The following is a 7171-nucleotide window of genomic DNA, read 5'->3' as shown; positions in this document are numbered from 1 at the left end:
TGTAATTTGTACACTTACTTTAAAAAACTATAGTGTTTCACATAGTACGGTTCAACGAAGTTTTCACATTTGCATCTGACATTTATGCGCTTGATTTGTACTGCATGTACATGAGTACTGTTTTCTAATAATAAATTTTGCAAAAAATACTCGTATAGAATCATGCAGTTCCTCTTAATTACATACACATTATTTTAGTGATTAATAACTTCAGTTCAATCTTTAAGCGTCTCATTTTAAGAATTGTTGTCTCCTGATTCATCAAAAAATTACATATCAATAACATTAAGAGACATGTAATCATCTAAAGCGATGTCAAACGTGAGACGACATGTTAAATAAAAGGTAAATACATGCAGCTCCCTATTAAAAAAAAAAAAAACAGCCTGTTGCAAAAAATCCTTGAAACTTTTCATTTTAAAACTTATATTTTATTTCTTTTAATACAAAGCAGTAAATAAATGGAAAACTTTTGATTAATTTATTATGATAAAGCAATCTACCTACTCGGAAGAATGCCTTCTTGGAGTGTTTTCTAAGAAAAACTAGCTTATATTTATGTTACAGAAGATAATATTTTCGACGGCAAACGTGGAATTGAATCTGGGGTTAAGTTCTATTGTTTCGTATCTTTAGTCACTCGGCATCTGATGGACCATGCAAAATGTATAATGAAAGTAATGGTATATGAGTGTTCGAAGGTTAAGAAAACTTGCGACTAACTTACAAAAAAAAAAAAAAAAAAAAAAAAAAAAGCTTGGAAATTATACGTAGTTTCATTAAATGGTACAAAGAATTATGAAGTCTCACATACAAACTGAATAAATAAACCACCATGGAGAATAATTGTTTGATAAAAAAGGATACTGAATAAGTTCATGATAGTGCAAATAATACAGAATGACTTTATTTATAAAAAGTATTAATTAACTAAAGGTATAAAGAATAGAATGAAATGGAATGTCTGGTATTAATATGAATAAAGGACTGTAAGTCAAGTCATATTATTTTATTAAAAAACATTGCAATCGAGTAAAGCTATGAAACACGTTAAGGGAAAAGGAGAAAACAAAGAGAAAATTTAAGAAATATTTAAAATGATTCTGAGTTAAATTTTGCACTTTAAAATACATTTTAAGATACACAATGTTAAAATCTCTGAAACTGCAGGAGCAGCAGACAAAGATGCAGCTGGAAGTTTTCCCAGTGAATTCAAAGAAATTATTGAGAAAAGGTGACTACCCGTCAACATGATGAATAAGTGAATATGTAATAGACATGCAACTCTTTGCTCTTTGTTGAAACAAATTTTCAACGTTAAATGAAAGAGCTGTTCTGGAAAATGTTAACACGAACATTGCTGAAAATGAAAAGGCAACTTAAATATATAAAACATCAAAAGACATACACTCCTTTGATGAGTAGAGAGAATACGGGAATTTTAAATTGAAACTTTTACTTGTGTTAAAGGAAAGACGAAAAAGATCTGTGAACTCCCTAGGATTGAGAAAAAAAATTCAAACTGGCTATGATTTAAAGAACAAATAAGAAGGCACTGTCTACAAGAAAATTGCTCACAAAGTAGAGTTGAACTATATTGTGAGTGAAAAGGAAAAAAAAAAAAATTGTTGCTGTCAGATAATATGTACTTTGTATTTTTCCTAAGCATAATCTTACACCCAATAACTACTTTTTTTTTTTTTTTTTTTTTTGACAGGCAAAGGTTCAGTTCATAATTTCCAAATTTAACCTGAGATGATTTTTTGGAGAGGGGGGGGGAAGCCTCAGCAGAAGTATAATTCTAAATTTTAGGGAAAATGTAACGTTTTAAACACAAATGAAATTTCTTTATTTCTTGGTGTCAAGTATTTAAAAGCATCGTGCATGTTGTTTGACGACATGTTTTGCCTCATTTTGTTAATTTCAAATAAGCTCAAAGGATTACCAGAAACATCCTCACAACTGGTAGATAGTTAAATTATGAGAATTTAAATCCAGCAATATACCAGAATTTTTTAATTGAGAATTGAAGGAATTTGTATGCAGCTTATATGCAAATGATTTAATTGATGTAAATCTGCTGGAACTAATGTGAAACCTGTCTATAAAGAAAGGTAAAAATATAATGATGTAACTCGAAAAGCAATTTCTTCCAAAGAATAAGGGAAGATTTTCGAGGGATGGATGGCATAACGTGCCGAAAGAATATAGACAGGGATTTGAATATTTATCTTTCTGTCAAATTAGAACAAGTTTTATAACAGGAAATTTCATTCATTTTTCTTCTCTCAGAAAACCAGGAGATATCTCCACCAAATGAAAATTATGGAAGTACTTAACTATATAATGAAAAGTTTTCATTGTCACATTAACATCATTGCTTCAAAAATAAAATATTAGCCAAAGCATCCTCTCTTCGATCTACTTGTATTCAGTTGGCTGACAAACACAAATAGTTACATATTTATTACATAATTTTTCTGGTACTTAGTTAATGTCAATTATAACCTTCTTTTATTTCATAAGCCAAATAAAATCCTATGTGTTTCTGGAAATGATTTTGACATTGTTGGAGATAAATGTTGTGGGGGATAAAAATTTTAGGATATTAGTTTTATATTTACCTGTATGTGTTACATATTTACTCACTGCTTAAAATATCGATAAACATAAAATAGCATCCTACCAAATAGAACAAATATTAATTTTGATTTAGTCAGCTCAGCATTTTCGAGACTTATGCTTAGTTTCTTGCCCAAACACTCAAGAAGCTTTTTCAGGACACAGTCGCACTTCTACTTCACATGTATAATTATTAGTGATTAAAGCATTAAATTATTATGTTTCATTTCTAATTAAAACTTATTGAAATCGCAGCAAATTTTTGCTTGCTGATCACTAACTGAAAATAAAAATAAGAACTGAATAACATAATATTTCCTTCAATATCAAAGAGAAAGAACTATCATTAAGCAAATAATTGCTACCCTTAATTCTTTCAAAGAAAGTCAGCATCTTGAGAAAAACCTCACATTTAATTATTATTCTGCTAAACTCATTAAATTAATAATGTTCCTCGATTTTTTGGTCGGTATTGATTTTTAATATGAAAAATTATCGCAATCAACATGCATTCATGCTCCAGAAGGAAGGGAAAACAAAGAAACAAAGATAGAAAACATAGAGAAAGAAAGCCTTAAAATAATGTCTCGGAAATCAGTAATATAAATAATCTTGATTGAGAATTCAGGAAGAAAGTAACCTTTACAGTAACTCCTATAACAGATCCATTTACTACATACTTATTTATTTAAATGTATAAAATAATTCCTTTTTAACATTTTGATATGAATGCTCCTTATATTAAACTTGTTACTATGCATTAATGATTTCTTAGAGATCCTTTATTCCCAAAAATGATTTACGTTTGGCTTTAGGGCTGTATTTCTCCACTTTTAAAGGCTATAAGGCATTGTTAAAAATTGTCTACATTTTCCTAGGAGACAGGAAGGAAAATTTTATGAAGAATGAACAATGTGATACCAAGGACTTTTTGAATACTAGGAAAGCATTTCGTGTATCAGCATTAACATTTTTTTTTTTTTTTTTTTTTTTTTTTTTTTTTTTTTTTTTTTTTTTAATATCCCTTGGTGCAAAATAAGACATATTGCAAGAAAGCTAACAAAAATTGGAAGCAAACATCTATACTTTAAGAAAATTGGCCAAGTATGGGAGGCAAAAATTTAGATACATAATTTCTCTCCTCTTCGGAAAAATAAATAAATAAATAGCAAAACAAATTGAACAAAAAGGGAATCCAGATTTCACTGAAATGGAAATATGCGTTTCATGAGAAATAAAAAAGAAGTTGAAATGGTCAGGTTGTAGAGTCATTAGGCTAATTGGTAGCAGAAAAGATGAAAAATATGCAACCGCCTTTGCCGGGAATCGAACCACGTACCTCTGGAATATTGACCCAGCGTGCTACCGTTACACTACGAAGGCACGCTAGGGTATTGGGAGAAATACCTTATATACTCCCCTTTTTAAAGGGCGAAACCCTAGTCGCCAAATCCTGGGTGCGGAGAATCATCATCCACAACCCTTTTAGTTCGGGCGCCACTTGTAGAGTCATTAGGATTTTTTTAGAAGCAAGCGAAATGAAAAATTAGCAACCGCCTTCGCCGGGAATCGAACCACAGACCTCTGGAATATCGGCCCAGCGTGCTACCGCTACACCACGAAGGCACGCTAGGGAAGTGGGAGAAATACCTTATAAGGTTACTTACAGGAGGCTCTCAAATACTCAAATACTCAAATGTCCAGTTAACCGAATAATAGGACTTTCAATTAAGCTTTATTAAATGAAATAAGTTATTTATAATTAAACGAAAGGGAAATTCAACAAATAAATATTCATATATGCCTTCAAAATTAACAGCTGATGTATTAAATTGCGCTTACGCGTGATTGGCGAGAGAAAAGGACAGGTGAATATATATCTCAAACAATAACAAATCCAGAGAGAACAGTTTCGCTTGGTACACTTCGGTCGTGACCTGCTAAATCATGAATATCATTTCAAACTGAGCTTACTTAAATGCTCAGAAAACCCATACGACTAAAACATGAAACTCCCGAGCATTTGAAAAAAATCATCCTTACCATGGCTATGCACTGATACAGCAAATGTTATGTAAAATCTCGACTCAAATCTTGAAAATTTATTTAAAAATATCACATTTCCTCAAAGCAAAGACATTGAACTTACCGTCTCAAATACATAATTATCTATGTAATTAATATCTCTAAAATAGAGATGTATTATACACCAAATGCAATTTCCAATGTGACTCCGCTTAATACAGATTTTTAAATCAGTTCTTAAAATGTGAACAAAAGAAGATTCATTCATTTTCAGATGATTTTAGAACATATACACATACCTTTAAAAATGTCAGAGAAGTACTTGTTTATTAACTCTGCTTTCAAAATATGCGCACGTTTCAAATACCCACATATTTCTAAAATCAGCTCTTGAACAGAACAGGGAAATTACAAACTCATAATAGATAAAAGTAGTATTTTCACAGTCTTTTATACTACTTTCCAAATTTCGAGAATAGATAAACAACTTTCATATTTATATCTAATTATTATATCAGCAAATATCTTTTGCAAACCGTATCAATGTTGCGAACCGTATCAGTGCTGTCAATAGTAGCAAATTCGTACTAGTTATGATGCTGGCCTCTCGAAAAGGATATGTAAAGGAGAAACGGGGATACATGTAAAACACATTAATTATTTTACAACGAACGGTCACATTCGTCTTTAATTCATAAGGTGGTATAATTTGCTTGCAGAAATTTTTCAAAGCGATAAGTATTAATGAAAGTATCAGGGACTTTTCACGGTAGACCATGAAATGTATAGCAAGTAAAATTTCAACGGTAGTGTAGATTAGTTTGGGGTAAATGTTATAAGATAGACTGCGAATTAGAGAGCTACTATATTTAGAAGTAACAGCAGAAACAATATAATGCTTTACATCTTATAAAACGCACTTCCTTTCGCCAATTTTAATTTTCGTTCTTTGACCATACAAGAATTCATCGAGTTAACATGTGTGGTCCAGAAATTCACTAATAGTAGTATTCCATCTTTGTCTTATTGCTAAGGACTTGATGGTAAGGTCGTTTTTGATTCTCTGGAGGGGATCACAGAAACACATCACTCATCCTCTACAACACTTTAGAACCCTTCTCTTTGGGTGGTACTAAGTAACCTAAATGATCATCTCATTTGTCATAAAAAGGAAGAACTAACAAAGACCGAGGATTAAATATTTCGGAGTGACTAGGATTTAGGATCATCTACTTCTACATTATAAAAACAAAAACTGCGAGTAAAAATTAAAAATACATGATAATCGTTAAGGAAATTAATTATAGAGAAGGTTGTCATGATTTAAGAAGAGTTTAAGGATAAACAGTAAACTTCTAAGAATCTTAAATTTTGGAAAAATCAACAGTAATTGGTGACTATTGAGCCCATGACCTGTGAGAATCTTAAATTTTGGAAAAATTAACAGTAATTGGTGACTATTGAGCCCATGACCTGTGCGATCTCTGGCGTGAGCGCTAACTACTAAGCTAGGTACGTAACAGACATCTTTGGTTTTTATATTTTATATTACGTTTTTTATAATTTTCTTAACATACATGCAACACAAAAAAAGCGTCTAGGAAAGAGTTTAATATTAATAGGCTCTTAGGCCACATAGTCGTCAAATCTTAATTTAGCAATGTGAGGTGAACGCGAGGAAATATCTCAAGGCAGAATTTAATCTGAGGAAAATTATGTGATTTTGAATATGTACAGATTGATAATTATTCAAGTTGATCATTGTCGGGGCTGTAAACAAGTGCAGAGGCTGGGAAATATTGTTGGAGAATGGAAATGTAAAGTTACATTAAGTTATATATTACATAAATCACTGAAAGCAATAAACCTGCACAATTTTAACTTTCATTAAGAGATACAAGGTGATTTCGCTTTCCTTCAAGGACCTATCATCAAAATTTTCTTCATTTCGACTACGCTAAACGTTCATTTCGACTACGCTAAATTTTTTTTAAACATGGGCCACGTACTTCTAAAGTCAGTTATTTCAATCAAGAAAGAAATAGAATGACGCCCATTTTGAAAATAGTTTTTCCAAGTCAATTAAATTCAGCTTAAATTATCGTTAAAGATTGTTAGAATGGTTAGGTAATGTTATAAAACACATTCAGAGTGAAGCAGTTTTTCTCAAAATAAGAGAGTTTCAAACTGAATTATTTAATCAAGTTTATGAAAAGTTGCTTATTCTTTAAAAGAAATTTCTTTGCATTCTATTCGTTAATTAGTCTTGCAAGTTTGCAGAAATGTTATTCACTTGAAATTTCATTCAAAATCTGAAATATATATATATATATATATATATATATATATATATATATATATATATATATATATATATATATATATATATACGGGATTTTCTAGTAGTATATAAATATATGCCTTACATCATAAATAATTTGTTTTACGTACGCAACTAATAACTATAGCTTTATTTTAAATTACCTACAAACTAAATCATGACTAATAAATAACTTGAAAATAA

The 7171-nt window shown here is 30.5% G+C and overlaps 1 non-coding gene across 1 annotated transcript; it reads right to left on the bottom strand.

Annotated features, from left to right (window-relative positions):
* Window positions 1-4176: 4176 nt before the first annotated feature.
* TRNAI-GAU (transfer RNA isoleucine (anticodon GAU)) lies at window positions 4177-4248 on the bottom strand. Its single transcript has one exon. It is a non-coding gene; the product is annotated as a tRNA-Ile (tRNA).
* Window positions 4249-7171: the final 2923 nt, after the last annotated feature.

Source organism: Stegodyphus dumicola, chromosome X1 (assembly GCF_044657685.1).
Source record: "Stegodyphus dumicola isolate Sdum_Otavi_A_Nest chromosome X1, ASM4465768v1".
NCBI classification, from domain to species: Eukaryota; Metazoa; Arthropoda; class Arachnida; order Araneae; family Eresidae; genus Stegodyphus; species Stegodyphus dumicola.
This window is presented reverse-complemented; position numbering and strand designations above follow the sequence as displayed.